Source organism: Oratosquilla oratoria, chromosome 2, assembly GCF_046742065.1.
Source record: "Oratosquilla oratoria isolate Oo_2021 chromosome 2, ASM4674206v1, whole genome shotgun sequence".
NCBI lineage: Eukaryota > Metazoa > Arthropoda > Malacostraca > Stomatopoda > Squillidae > Oratosquilla > Oratosquilla oratoria.
This window is the reverse complement of record NC_134778.1, coordinates 36008172-36024370: the sequence shown is the minus strand read 5'-3', so window position 1 is coordinate 36024370 and position 16199 is coordinate 36008172. Positions and strand designations below refer to the sequence as shown.

General features: G+C 37.1%; 1 protein-coding gene across 14 annotated transcripts in view; it reads right to left on the bottom strand.

Moving 5' to 3' along the window:
- LOC143038238 (uncharacterized) overlaps positions 1 to 16199 on the bottom strand; it is a 204317-nt gene that overhangs the window by 114306 nt on the left and 73812 nt on the right. The window lies entirely within an intron of this gene.

Here is a 16199-nt window from a genome sequence, read left to right as displayed (position 1 = left end):
CTGCTGCCACCGAGATCTAAGTCTATGACGCCTACGTGTGCGGCACCGTATGGAAGGGGTTAAGAGAGGAAGAGGAGGCGAATCAAGTAGAGAAAAAAAGGTAAAAGGTACAGATGGAGAGATGATAATGGAAGAGAAGGCAGTAAGGGGAAGATGGGCAGAGTATTCTAGGGAGTTGCTAAATGTGAAGGAGGATAGGGAGGGAAAGATAGCTGCAGTGGGAAATGCTAAGAAAATGACCGTGATGAGTGAGAAAAATGGAGGAGAAATAAGGAAGGATGAAGTGAAGGCAGTTGTTAAGATGATGAAAGCAGATAAGGCACCTGGTCTGGATGGATGCCATGCAGTGTCTAAAAAAAGGAGGTACAGTGATGGTGGACTGGCTGGTGAGGTTATTTAATGTTTGCTGGAGAATCAGACAAGAAACAATGGTCTCAAACTGTCCGGAAATAGATTCAATTTGGAAGTAGGTAGAAACAACTTTGCCAACCGTGTAGTTAATGAATGGAATAAACTTCCTGCACAGGTAGTGCAATGTAGTTCAGTTCGATGCTTTAAGAATCATTTAGATAAATACCTAAGTAAGATGCTGTAATGATTATAATTTATCTTATATTATTTGTTTTTGTTTTGTTATCATTTGTCTGTCTGATTTTCATTTATTATTAGTTATATGTCAATTTATTATTATTTACTATTTACCTGTTTGTTTATTATTTAAATATACCTATGCATTTATTTATGTATTTTATTTGTTATTTATATTATTATAGTTTTTATTTATTATTTCATTATTAATATGATTTTTTTTTTTTGCATCCGACCTAGATATGGATCAAAAGGTCTCCTGTCGGCATGCTCCACCTTTGCAATCCTTTGGAGAGAGGGTAGAGTGCCGGAGGACTGGAGGAGTGCCTGTATAGTTCCACTTTACAAGGGAAAAGGGGACAAGTGTGAATGTAGTAGTTTTAGAGGGATTAGCTTAAGTGTGGTTGGGAAGGCTATGGGAGGATCTTGATTGAGAGGATTAGGAGAGGAACAGAGGGAGTAATTGGTGAGGAACAGTGTGGATTTAGGACAGGTAGAGGTTGTGTGGATCAGATTTTTGTGGTAAGACAGATATGTGAGAAAGCTATAGGAAAGGGGAAGGATGTTTTCTGGGCTTTTATGGAGCTGGAAAAGGCTTACGACAGGGTAGACAGAAAGGCACTGTGGGAGGTTTTGCGGATATACGGGATGGGAGGAGAGCTTCTAGGAGCTGTCAAGAGTTCTTATGAAAGTATTAGAGCTTGTGTCAGGATTAGAAATGGAGAGAGTGAGTGGTTCGAGGTAAAGGTGGGACTTCGTCAGGGATGCGTTATGTCGCCCTGGCTGTTCAACTTGTACATGGATGGGGTAGTGCGAGAGGTAAATGCAAGGGTGGTGGGTCAGGGATTGGAGATGGTTAAAGAAAATGGAGAAAAATGGGAGGTAAGCCAGCTGCTGTTTGCAGACAACACTGCACTTGTGGCAGGATCAGAGGAGGGATTGAGGAAGTTGGTGAGAGTTTGGGAGAGTGTGTGATAGAAGAAAGCTGAAGATAAATGTGGGTAAAAGTAAGGTGATGAGATGTTCAAGGGGTGAAAGTGGCAGCAGACTGGAAATGAGCATTTAACCCCTTCCATACGGTGCCGCACACATAGGCGTCATGAGGAGCAAGTGGATTTGCGACGCTGCCATATCGGCGTCTTGATTATATTTACTGTAGTCGCCCCTGCGTATTTACATTCTCCCAAATGCGCCCTGAATCACATTCTCTGTGGTTTTCAAAATTCGCGGGTGAAAGAGAGAACGATCGATATAAGCGGTGACTATATTTTATGATGCGAGTATTATTACGACACGTCATACGGCTGGCATTGGCTGCTGCCCGCGAGATTTAAGTCCCGTACTGAAGTGGTTAAGGGAGAGCGACTGAACGAAGTGGATAGTTTTAGATACTTGGGTGCAAATGTGGCAGGAAAAGGTGGAGTGAAGGTGGAGGTAGAATGTAGATTGAGAGAAGTGAGTAAATGCCTTGGTGGATTAAAAAGTGTAATGAGGAATAGACATTTGGGAATGGATGCTAAGAGGAGATTGTATGAAGGAGTGATTGTGCCAACAGCACTGTATGGGGCAGAAACATGGAACATAGGAGAGGAAGAGAGTAGTAGTTTGAATGTGTTTGAGATGAGGTGTCTGAGAAGTATGATGGGAGTTACTAGGCTAGATAGAGTGAGAAATGAGGAGGTGAGGAGGAGAACAGGGGTGGAAAGGGAGTTGGGAGATAGGGTTGATGAAAGAGTATTAGGCTGGTTTGGACACATGGAAAGAATGAGTGAAGAAAGACTAGTAAAAGAGGTATGGAAGGCAGATGTGGAGGGAGTGAACATGAGATGTCCTAGGATGAGGTGCATGGATGGGGTGAAAGGGGCTTTGGGGAAGAGGGGAATGTCTATTGAGGAAGGACAGGAGAGGACAGAAGACAGGGGTGAATGGAGAATGGTTGTATATGGATGATGTTTTGATGCATGAGGTGGAATGGGTGGGGGGATGGGGGGGTGAGGTATATGTGTGAGCAAAATTTGACACAGCCCAAAGGGATTTCTCCCTGTCTTCTCCTTTTATGCATGGGGGGACGGAGAGGGGGGGGGGTTGCCGATTTAATGAAGCGGCCTTGCTGTGGATGTGCCGTGTCTTGCGGCACTGCTTCTGACCCAGGGCAGTGGACAAGGTGCAGGGATGACCCGTCATCTGGGAGGTGCTAAGATGAGAGGGAGGGTGGAGGGGTGTGGAGTGTATTCAGGGATGGAATGGGTGGGAATGATTTTATGCCTTTTCATTTTTGGTACCTCCCTTGTAAGGGGGAAAATGCCTTGGTATATGTATGTATGTATGTACTTTTTCCAAACTCCATTATACTGCATTTCTTGATATTGAAGTTCACTTCTCACTTTTGGCTCCATTTCCAGACTTTGTACAGATCTCTCTGAAGTGATTCACAGTCTTTCTCTGTACTTATTTTCTTTAGTAGTTTTGCATCATCTGCAAAGTTCATATAATATTCAACACCTTCATCCATGTCATTTATATATATGGCAAACATTATCAGAACTAATACAAGGATTAGGAGAGGAACAGAGTGGTTGGCGAGGAGCAGTGCAGTTTTAGGACAGGTAGGGGTTGTGTAGATCAGATTTTTGTGGTAAGACAGATATATGAGAGAGCTATAGGAAAAGGTAAGGATGTGGGCTTTTATGGATTTGGAAAAGACTTATGACAGGGTAGACAGAAAGGTACTATGGGAGGTATTGCACATATATGGGATAGGAGGAAAGCTGTTATGAGCAATCAAGAGTTTTTACAAGAGTAGTAGAGCTTGTGTTAGGATTAGAAATGGAGAGAGTGAGTGGTTTTAGGTAAAGGTGGAACTTCTTCAGGGATGTGTTATGTCACCCCGGCTGTTCAACTTATACATGGATGAGGTGGTGCGAGAGGTTGCAAGGGTAGTGGGTCAGAGGTTGGAGATGGTTAAAGAAAATGGAGAAAAGTGGGAGATAAGTCAGCTGTTGTTTACAGACAACACTGTGCTTGTAGCAGGATCAGAGGAGGGATTGAAGAAGTTAATGACAGAGTTTGGGAAGGTGTGTGAAAGAAGGAAGTTGAAGATAAATGTGGGTAAAAGTAAGGTGATGAGATGTACAAGGGGAGAGTGTGGCAGCAGGCTGGAGTTAAGTATTAAGGGAGAGATACTGGAGAAAGTGGACAGTTTTAGATACTTGGGTGCGTATGTGGCAGTCGAGGGAGGAGGGGGGTGGAGGTAGAATGTAGATTGAGAGAAGTGAGTAAATGCCTTGGGGGATTAAAAAGTGCAATGAGAAATAGACATTTGGGAATGGATGCTAAGAGGAGATTGTATGAAGGAAAGATTGTCCTGACAGCATTGTACAGGGCAGAAACATGGAACATAAGAGAGGATGAGAGGAGCTTGAATGTGTTTGAGATGAAATGCCTGAGAAGTATGATAGGGGTTACTAGGTTGGATAGGGTGAGAAATGAGGAGATGAGAAAGAGAATGGGGGTGGAAAGGGAGTTGGGAGATAGGGTTGATGAAAGAGTATTGGGATGGTTTGGACACATGGAAAGAATGGGTGAAGAAAGATTAGTAAGAGATGTGTGGAAGGCGGAGGTGGAAGGAGTGAATATGAGGGGGCATCCTAGGATGAGATGGATTGAGTAAAAGGGGCATTGGGAAAGAGAGGAATGTCTGTTGAGGAAGGATGGGTGAGGACAGATGATAGGAGTGAATGGAGAATGGTTGTATATGGATGATGCTGTGATGCATGAGGGGGAGTGAGTGGGGATGGGGGGTGAGGAAGTATGAGAAATAAATTGACACAGCTCGAAAGTATTTCTCCCCATCTTCTCTTTTCTGCATGAGGGGACGGAGAGGGGGGGTTGCTGAATTAACCACTTCACTCAGGGCCAAAATCTCGCGGGCAGCATTAGCTGCCAGACGTACGATGTTGCGCCATAATACTCGCATCATAAAAAATAGTCACCACTTATATCGATCGTTCTCTCTTTCACCCGTGAATTTTGATAACCATAGAAAATGTGATGAAGCCAGTTTAGAGAGTATGCCAGTTATGCAGGGACAACTACAATAAATATAATCAAGACGCCGATATGGCAGCCTCGCGTATCCACTTGCTCCTCATGCCGCCTATGTATGCGGCACAGTATGGAAGAGGTTAATGAAGCGGCCTTGCTGTGGATGTGCTGTGTCTTGCGACACTGCTTTTGACCCAGGGCAGTGGACAAGATGGAAGGATGACCCGTCATCCAGGAGGTGGCAAGATAAGAGGGAGGGGAGAGGGTGGAGTGGAGTGGAGTATGTAGGGGATGGAATGTGTGGGAGTGGTTTCTGTGCCTTTTTCTTTTGGCTACCTCCCGTGTAAGGGGGAAAAAAGCCTTGGTGTATGTGTATATATAGTATATACAGGTAGTCGTCGACTTACGACCTATGCGACTTACGACTGATCGACTTTACGACCACGAGATAGTGCAATAATATTTAACATTTAATAGAGTAACAGAATTGCAATGTTAAGTCTGGCAGCGCAGAACAATTACTCTGCACGCCGCGAGACGCTAGTACGATACTTTTGGCAGGCTGCTGACAGCGTCAGCATCCCAGCCAGCTAAATATTCTTTCAATTTTTTGTTTGAAGTAAAATCTTTCCTAATTTTGCATTGCATTTTGTATTTCTATATGTTTTGCAATTAATAAAACGTAACAATATTTTTTTATGCCTAGGCTAGTTTGTTGATAACAGTATGTTCGGTACAGTACGTAAACGGAAAGAATGTGTTTTGGAATCAAAAAATTCCTAATTTTGACTAGCATTTTGTATTTTTATATATTTTGCAATTAATAACATATAACAGTAAAACTTTTTTATGCCTAGTCTGTTGTTGATAACAATATGTTCGGTACAGCATTTTGTATTTCTATGTTTTGCGATTAATAAAATGTAACAGTAAACTTTGTTTATGCCTAGTCTGTTGTCAATAACAATATTTTCGGTACAGTACGTAAATGAAAAGAATGTGTTTTGAAATAAAAAAAAATGTCCGAATTTTGCCTTGCAATGATTTTATTGTAACCAACAAAAAAGTATTTGTAGGTCAAAGATAACAGGACTTTATTTAGTATGCGTAGGCCTAGGCTACGTTTCCTAACAAAAATTATAAAAAAGTTAATGAATATTAAACAATGTAGCTCAAAGATAATAAGATTTTATTCAGTATGCATACGTTTCTTAAGGGGGTTAACTATCTTTTCGGTGATTCGCTCGATCGGATTACGCACTTCCGGTCCTCCCGACCTTATATTTTTATGTAAGGCAATGGAAATTTAACACAATGTGCAGGGGAATAGGATACATCTGTGACAGAAATTTCATTGAAATCCATTTGGAAATTTTTACACTACAGACGATTTACTTTTAATTTTGAGTTATTTTTTAAATAACGTTATTTTTCCAAAAGTATGAGAATAATAATAATTTCCTTTGGTGTACAGTTAGTAGACATCCAGATGTACCTAAATTAGTATACTCGTAATTATAAGTGAAAAAGAAAGAGCCTTACAGAAAAATATGAAAAAAAAAACAAAATCACAACTTTAAAAATTTTTCAAAGATATATTTTAAGTAGGTTAAGAATGAATTTACTAATATTGTTGGATATAAGTATCACGATCATTTTCCAATAAGAATGATCAAAATTGCTTATTTACACACGAAGTTATAGTTACTTTTGTGCGAAAAAACTAGTTTTGAGAAAATAGCATTTTTATGTTCATATATTCACTACTCCATAAAAGTGCCTCCAAAGAGTATCAAATGCACATATCTACTTACATAATCCTTTGACCATTTCTGGGAAGTAAGCAGCAGATGTTCATTACATTTCTTTTGTACCCATGCCAGCTGAGAATCGTGACAATCCTAACCTTCCGTATCCTTCACATAATGAATGGTACACATGCATTACAATCCCTTTGCTAAGATGAGTATTGTTGCACTTCTCAGGTTCAGAAGGGAGCAAAATACTTCGGCAACTATCACATCTGACATATTTAGTTATGGAGTAGTGAATTTATAAACAAGAAATGTATAAAACAGGATAGCACGTGGAGAAATTACGCACGCATACGCTGAACCCTTTTTTGATCGCACTGAGTGTGGTGACTGCTGCCTAACCTATCGTACAACAATATCAGAGTATAAAATTCTCAAAAACAACAACAAAAACGACAAAATACAAGGAAAACAAACCATAGCAAAGAAAGGGGCGTGGCTGACGGGAATCTCTGGCCCTTTAAACCCGCCATTACCTGAGAAGGGTGGCGTTATACGTCTGGAAACCAGTCCCGCCGTGTTCAGGGACACCACACCAGTCCACACACGAAGTTTGACAAAATCGAGTATTTTTCACCGAAATGAGAGTTAACCCCCTTAAAGAAAGTCTGATGGTAAAATAATAAAAAGGTTAGAAAATACTCATACAGTATTAGATATCATAGGTTAAAGATGATAAGATTTTATTCAGTATGCTTATGCCTAGGCTACGTTTCCCAAAGAAAATCAGATAAAATTATAAAAAGGTTAAGAAATACTATACAACATAGTTCAATGATGCTAAGATTATTTCAGTATGCTAAATATAATATACAATATATATACAACAACAAAAATATTTAAAGGGTAATATATACTGTATATATATATATATAAAGACCAACTTGCATCCAGATCGACTTACGACCTGTCTGTCAGAACCGAACTCGGTTGTAAGTCGACGAGTACCTGTGTATATATATATATATATATATATATATATACATTACCTTGTGGGACTCATCATTTCTTGCCAGGTCGAGTTTTTGTGTATTTACCTAGTTGTGTTAAACAGGAAGAGAGCTATGCTCATAGTGACCCATCTTTGTATTTTTAAGCATCTAGTTTGTTCTTAAATTCTTGTATAGCTTCTGCACACACTGTTGCCTAATCCAATTTGTCCTGGCACCACTCTGTGTGGGAAATTATTCTTTTTCAGATCTCTTCTATAACTATCCTTTTTGAGTTTCTTTTCATGTCCTCTTGTTTTTCTTTTATCCCATTTTAATAAATCTTCTCTGTTGAGGACTTCCATGCCTTTCATGATTCTGTAAATGCCCAGTAGATCTCCTCTTTCTCTTCTTTGTTCCAGGGTTGGTAGTTTCAGTTTGGACAATCTTTGTTTGTTTGTCAATTTAGAAAGTGTTGGTGCCATCTTTGTCATTGGTCTTTGGATTCTTTCTAATTTCTTTATATATTTTTTTTGTGCTAAGTGTCCATTGTGTCTCAGCATAATCTTGGTTTTATCAGTGCGATCTAATATTTTCTTTACCATTTCCTCATCCCAGTGGTCAATGGCCACTTTCATTGATCTTAGTCAATTGAAGGTTTCTCGGACTATTTTCTTGAGATGCTTGTCTGGTGAAATGTCTTTGTTGATAATTACTCCTAGGTCCCTTTCTGAGCTAACTTTTTTACTTCCTTTGTACCAACTTTATGTTGGATGAAAAAAAAATATATATATTTATAATATATATATATATAGATATATACACATAACAATATAATAAAATAAGTAAATGCATAGGTATAGCTAAATAATAAACAAACAGGTAAATAGTAAATAATAATCGAAAGGTAACTAATAATAAATGAAAATTAAGCAAATAATAATAAACAGACAAATAATAACAAACAAGAACCAGACATAATGGGAATAGTGGAAACTAAATTAAAGTATACCCTAACACCCAACACTGTGGGACAAGTTTTATACAATTGTTGGACAAAAAATAGAAAGAACAAACAGGATGGAGTTCTAATTTTGACCAAGAAAGATTTAAATGTAACAAAAATAACTGAAGGAAAAAATAATGTGGAATCAATTATGATAAAGTCGAAGGCAAACAAATGAAGAAAAGAAAATTTGCAGTGGTATATGTGCCCCCCAAAACACAAGCCTGGACAGAAAGGAATCATTCTGAGTTACTAGACGATACAAAAGATGAATTAATTGAAATACTGAAAGATGGAGGAAATACAGTAATTATGGGTGACTTTAATTCAAAAGAAATATGTTGGGAAGAAATGACAGAAGGGAGGAGAGGAACACTGGCGCAATGTCCTCCTTGACTTGACCATTGAATACACAATGACCCAGTGGATTAGAGAAAATACTAGATATAGAGGAAATGAAGAACCCTCAAAATTAGACTTAATACTTATGACAGAACCTGAGATTGTCGAAAAAATTTATTACAAAACTCCGATAGGAAAAAGTGACCACATACTAATAGATATGGAATTGAAAGAACAAATGGATCAAAGCAAAAACAATAAACATAGAATTGGAAGACCAATGTATAACAGGACAAAATTAGAGAAACTTAAACCATTCTTTTGCAATGCAAACTGGGAAAAATTTCAAAACGAAGATACAGGGATAGAAGAAAAATGGAACATACTAAAAGAAATTTATAATGAAGGAGTGAATAAACATGTACAACAAAAAATAGAAAAAACATACATAAAAAGCTGATACAACAAAAGATGTAGTGAAGCTAAGGACAAAAGAGACAAAGCTTGGAAAAAATGGAAAAGAGACAAGAAAACAAGCAAATAGCAAACATACATCAAACTAAGAAACAAATATGTAAAAATACACAGAGATGAAAAGAGAAACTACGAAAAAAAGATAATAGATAAATGTAAGGAAGAACCCAAACCATTTTACAAGTATGTAAATGGAAAACTGAAAAACAAACAAGAAATAGAAAAGCTGTGCCAAGACAAAAAGGAATATACATTAGAACTGGAAATGGCTGAAATTATGAACCACTTCAGATCAGTATTCACAATAGAAAACTCGCCTACTAAGTATTTCAGCGGCTTTGACCCATCGTTTTTCGCTCATATTTCCGAAATAATCATTCACATCAGCATGGTATATTAGCACAGCCTAATTCACACCCGGCCATAATTTTTGACATTATAGTGTATTCACAAGTGTATTTAATTACGGTGTTTACTCTTGATATTGTGTGTGTCGTAGCCGACACCCGTGAAGTAAATCGAACAAGTGAAGTTGGGATACACGAGGTAGTTTGTGATGACGTCACAACTTCACCTGTTCGATTTACTTCACGGGTGTCGGCTACGACACACTTAATATCAAGAGTAAACGCCGTAATTAAATACACTTGTAAATGCACTCTAATGTCAAAAATTATGGCCGGGTGTGAATTAGGTTGTGCTAATATATCATACTGATGTGAATGGTTATTTCGGAAATATGAGCGAAAAACGATGGGTCAAAGCCACTGAAATACTTAGTAAGTGTGTAGAAAAAGAGAGAGAATTATCCCCAGCAATGAAAGAAATAATCGTAACACAAAAAGAAATCAGTGACCAAATTAAAACCCTTGATGTCAGAAAATCACATAGCCCAGACGGAATTACAAACTGGATACTGAAAGAATGCATGGAAGAATTAACTGACAAAATATATAATATAATTAAATCCTCACTTAAAGAAGGAAAAGTGCCATTGGACTGGAAGAAGGCAAACATCGTACCAAATTATAAGGGAGGTGATAAGGAAAATCAATCTAACTACAGACCAATCTCACTAACAAGCACAATAGCAAAAATTTGTGAAAGTTGTCACAAACAGATGGATTAAGTACCTGGAAGAAAAATCTATACTGAATCCAAATCAATTTGGATTCAGACAAGGGAGATCATGTACAACAAATTTGATCTGCTTCTACTCAAGATTAATAGACATAATACAGGAAAGAGATGGGTGGGTGGACTGTGCTTTTCTGGACCTGCAAAAGGCATTCGATAAGGTACCACATAAGAAAATTATAAAGAAGATAGAGTCAAAAGGTGGCGTCAGAGGAAAATTATTGGAATGGAAAAAAGACTTCCTGATTGGGAGGAAAATGAGAGTTGTAATTGGAGAAAAATTCTCCAACTGGGAAGAAGTAAAAAGCGGTGTCCCGCATGGATCAGTACTGGCCCCGATCATGTTCGCCGTATACATTAATGACATGAATAAAGGTGTGGAGTGCTATATGAATTTCTTTGCAGATGATGCAAAACTACTAAAGAAGGTAAAAACAGAAGAGGACTGCAACTCATGGCAACAAGATCTGGACACGATCTGGAATTGGACTCAAAAGTGGGAAGTAAAATTTAATATAAAGAAATGTAGTATAATGGAATTTGGAAAGAGTAAAAACAGAATATCAAAAGATTACAGAATTGGGGAAGAAAAAGTAAACAGAAAAGCAAACTCGGAAAAAGATCTTGGAGTGATGATTGGAAAGGACATGAAACCAGACAAGCATATAAATAAAATATTCGGAGAAACCTACAATTTATTGAGGTCAATCAAAATGGCATTTGCTTATTTGGATGAAGAAATGATAAAGAAAATACTAACTACACTAATAAAACCAAAACTTGAGTACGCAGCATCACTTTGGACACCCAGTACCAAAAAGAATATTAAGAAACTAGAAAGAATACAAAGAGCAACAACCAAACTAGCACCAACTCTCACCGAACTAACATATGAGCAAAGACTGTCCAAATTGAATTTACCAACTTTGGAACAAAGAGAAAGAGGAGATTTGCTGACTATCTACAGAATAATGAAAGGAATGGAAGTTTTAAACAACGGTAAAACGAGAGGACACGGAAAAAAACTGAAAAAGAACAGCTATAGAAAAAACTTGAAAAGGAACAGCTTCCCACACAGAGCGATAAATACATGGAACAAATTAGACAATGAAACAGTATGTGCAAACACTATAAAAGATTTTAAGATAAAACTTGATGCGGAGAGATACAAAGACGGGTCACCACGAGCATAGCACCCTTCCCGTATATTACAACTAGGTAAAATAAATAATATAAAATAAATGACAGTCATTACAGCATCTTGTTTAGGTGTTTATCTAAACGAATCTTATAGCTTCGTATTGAACTACATTGCACTGCCTCTGCAGGAAGTTTATTCCATTCATTAACTACATGGTTGTCAAAGTTGTTCTTACCCACTTTCAAATTAAATCTATTTCCTAACAGTTTGAGACCATTATTTCTTGTCAGATTCTCATTGTGAAAATTTTATCACTTTTGATGTCAATTCCCTTCAAATCTTAAAGACCTGTACCAAGTCACCTCTGAGTCTACGCTTTTTTAGAGAAAACAAATTCATATGTTTTAGTAATTTTTTGTATGATTTATTTTTTATATTTGGAATCAGTTTTGTGGTTCACCATTGTATTTTTTCCAATCTGTCAATGTCTTTAACCTCTTCAGTACGGGCCTTAAATCTCGCGGGCAGCAGCCGCTGCCAGCCGTATGACGTGTCGTAATAATACTCGCATCATAAAATATAGACACCGCTTATATCGATTGTTCTCTCTTTCACCCATGAATTTTGATAATCATAGAAAATGTGATTAAAGACAGTTTAGAGAGTATGTAAAAACGCTGGGGCAACTACAATAAATATAATTAAGACGCCGATATGGCAGCCTCGCGTATCCACTTGCTCCTCATGCTGCCTACGTATGCGGCACCATATGGAAGGGGTTAATGAGGTTCGATGACCATATGGAAACCGCATATTCCATATGTGGACGAACTAATGATTCATATAATTTGTTAATGAGAGATGGACTTTTGAAATCAAAAGATTGCACAATCAGTCCTAGAATCTTATTTGCTTTCTCAGAGGCTGAAATACACTACTTAGATGATTTGAGATCGTTACTGATAATTATGCCGAGATCCTTTTCACTATCCATTTTTGTTAACGAATTTCCAAATAACTTGTACTCATATTTACTGTTATTTTTACCTATGTGCATAACCTTGTATTTACTTGTGTTAAATTTCATTAGTCACTTTTCAGACCATTGCTATAATTTATCTAAATCTTCTTGAATATCTAATTGATTTAAGTGATCATTTGTCATTCCACATAGTTTTGTATCAGCAAATTTGGAGACAGTATATTTTAGTCCATGGTCTATATCATTTATATATACTATGAATAGAAGTGGCCCAAGAACAGAACCCTGAGGAACTCCACTCATAACATTTTTCCATCTAGAAGTTTTGCCATTTAAAACTCACTGTTTTCGATCATACAACCAATTACTAGTCCAAAATAGGCTACCACATACTCTGTGTGAAGCTAATTTAGTAAGTAGCCTTTTGTGGACATATTTCTTAATTTGAATATTCAAGTTGACTGTCAGCAGATAATAGTGGGCCAACGCGATTCCTAATAACATTTATATCTCTAATGTAACTATAGAATTCTTTGAGATTCTCTTTGGATTTATCAGTGATATTCATTTCATATTGTAATTTTAATTTTTATTGTCTTTTTTAAATCTCTGTATTATAACATAACTGATAGTCATTAGGTACACCTCAGCACTTATATTTCTTGTAAAAGCTTTTGCAAAGTCTAGATATATTATATTTATGTTGTTTCTTTTGTCATAATTCGAGATGACTGTGTTGTAGAATTCAAGTCACACAAGAATGTTTCCATCTGAATCCATGCTGGCTATCATTTATCAAACTGTTACCTTCTAAATGATATTCTCATTTTTCCTATGATTGAAGTCAAGCTTATAGGCCTGTAGTTATTTGGTTTCTTTTTGTCACAATTTTTGGATATGGGAGTAATTTTAGCTAGCTTCCATTCCTTTGCGACATCTTTGGATATGATGGATTTTAGCTACTGTGCTTGTAAAGGAAACTGGTCTGTAATTTGATGGGTCTTCTTTATTTCTTCCTTTATTAATTGGTACAATATCAGCATTTTCCCAGTCTTCTGGTATTTTCCTTCTTTGAGCGAGTAAATTATTATGTTATATATTTTGTCTATTTGTCCTTTACATTCTTTTAATATCCAATTTGCTATTCCATTTGGGCTGTGCGATTTCCTGACATCACGGTTCATTATTTGATCCATTATTTCTTTCTGTGTTACTCTTATTTCCTTCATTTTTTTTTCTCTCCCTTCATCCCATTTTTGCATTTTTTCTCTAGTAAAAACCAACTTGAAGTATTTGTTCATGACTTACGCCATTTCTGTATCTTCTGTGTATTCTGCATTCCCCTGTCATAGTTTCACTATTTCCTGTTTATTTCTTAGTTTACCATTTACATATCTATAGAATAGTTTTGGCTGATCATTACATTTTTTTATTATGTCTTTTTCATAGTTTCTTTTTTCTTCCCTGCATATTTTTCCATATTCATTCTTTTGATTAATATGTATTTGCTTTCTAGGTTTTTTGTCATTTCTCCATCTTCTCCAAACTTTATCTCTTGTCTTTCATTTCTCTACACCTTTTTTATTAAACCTGAACTTAATGTACACATTTTCCTGTTTTTGCTTTGGGACATATTTATCCACTCCTTCTTTATAGATTTTCATAAGAATCATCCACTTTTCTTCCACTTGTGTTTATTGTAGAATTTTCCCAGTTCACTTTAAGAAAATATTTCCTTAGTTTCTCAAAAGTCCATTTTAGTATACATAAGTCTTCCCTTTCAGTGTTTCTCATTTTCTCTTTATATTTCCTCCTTTAGTTCTAATTCAAGTAGTATGTGGTCATTCTTTGCAATTGGTGCCTTGTATTCAATTTTGTCTATTTCAGGTTTTGACGTAAATATCAAATCTAGTTTTGACAGTTCTTCATCATGTCTAAATCTAGTGTTTTCTTTTACCCACTTTGTCATTTTATGTTCTAGTTATGTTAAGTATTACATTTCCCCATTGATCATCTCCACCTTTCACTGTCATCTGTTCCCAACATATTTTTTTGCAATTAAAGTCTCTCATGAGTACCATTTTTTTTCCATCCTTCAGCAACTTGTTTAGTGAAGTTCTTGTATCCTTTAACATTTTGGAATAATCTCTCCAAGACCTCATTTTTGAGGGCACATAAATCACTGCAAACTTTCTGCTTTTCATGTCACTTTCTTCAACTCTTATTGAGATCACCTTTACCTTGTTCTCTCTATATGTAACTTTTGTCAAGTTTTTCTTAACTAGGAACATGACTCCACCTTGTTTCTCCTTCCTATTTCTAAGCCAGTGATTATATAATCCATGACCAACACTGGTACTAGTGGACCCCATAATTTTGTCTCCACAATTCCCATTATGTCTGGTTTTGCTTCTGACAGGTAATCGTTTAGTTCATTCAATCCTGAGATTAATCCATCTACGTTGGTATAAGCCATTTTTAGTTTTTTGTTCCCTCTATGCCATTCTCTTTTCATTTTTGTTTCCTGAATATACAATTTTTTTCTGTCTCAAATCTAACACTCTCTAATAGAACTGTGTTGTCTCAGTTTCCGTTCTTTTCTCATTTTTTTTCTTTAGCTTTTTTTTTATTATTAGTCTTTGTTTTTTCTTTTTCCCACTTCTGACTCCATTCCCAGACCTTATTCAGATCTCTCTGTAATGATTCACAATTTTTTTCTGTACTTTCTTTAGTAGTTTTGCGTCATCTGCAAAGAAGTTCATGTGACATTCCACACCTTCATACACATTTACATATACAGGTAAACGTCGACTTACGATGGCATTAGGTTTCGATAGAGCCATCGTAAGACGATTTCATCGTAAGTCGATCCCCAATTTGTGTATCACTGTTCCGTGGTCACTGTACCTAGCCTACCTGTATATTAACCACCAGAGATACTGAATATAGCCTATTAAACATGTACAGTAGTTTATTTAATTATTTTTATCCTTTTTACCATATTCAAACACTATAATATGTATTTTCAGTACGGAACTTAAATCTCGCGGGCAGCAGCCAATGCCAGCCATACGACGTGACGTAATAATACTCGCATCATAAAATATAGTCACCGCTTATATCGATCGTTCTCTCTTTCACCCGCGAATTTTGAAAACCACAGAGAATGGGATTCAAGGCACATTTGAGAGAATGTAAAAACACAGGGGCGACTACAATAAATATAATCAAGACGCCGATATGGCAGCGTCGCGAATCCACTTGCTCCTCATGACGCCTACGTGTGCGGCACCGTATGGAAGGGGTTAAATTATCATGTCGTCGTCGTCGTCGTCGTCATCGTAAAGTCGAACAATCGTAAGTCGCGGCCATCGTAAGTCGACGTTTACCTGTATAGCAAACATTATTGGAGCCACTACTGAACCCTGTGGGACTCGAGTCATTTCTTCCCAAGTAGTGGTTTTATCTCTGAGCACCACTCTCATTTTTCTTCCATGAAAGAAATCTTCCACCAATTTCAATAGTTTTTTGTGTATACCTCCTGTTGTTTTGAGAGTTCTTAATAATTTTTTGTGTGTGGTACTTTATCAAACACCTTTTGTAATCCAGGAAAGCACAGTCTGCCCATTCATCCCTTTCTTGCATTATATCTATTAACCCCTTCCATACGGTGCCGCACACGTAGGCGTCATGGACTTAGATCTCGGTGGCAGCAACCAATGCCAGCCGTACGACGTGTCGT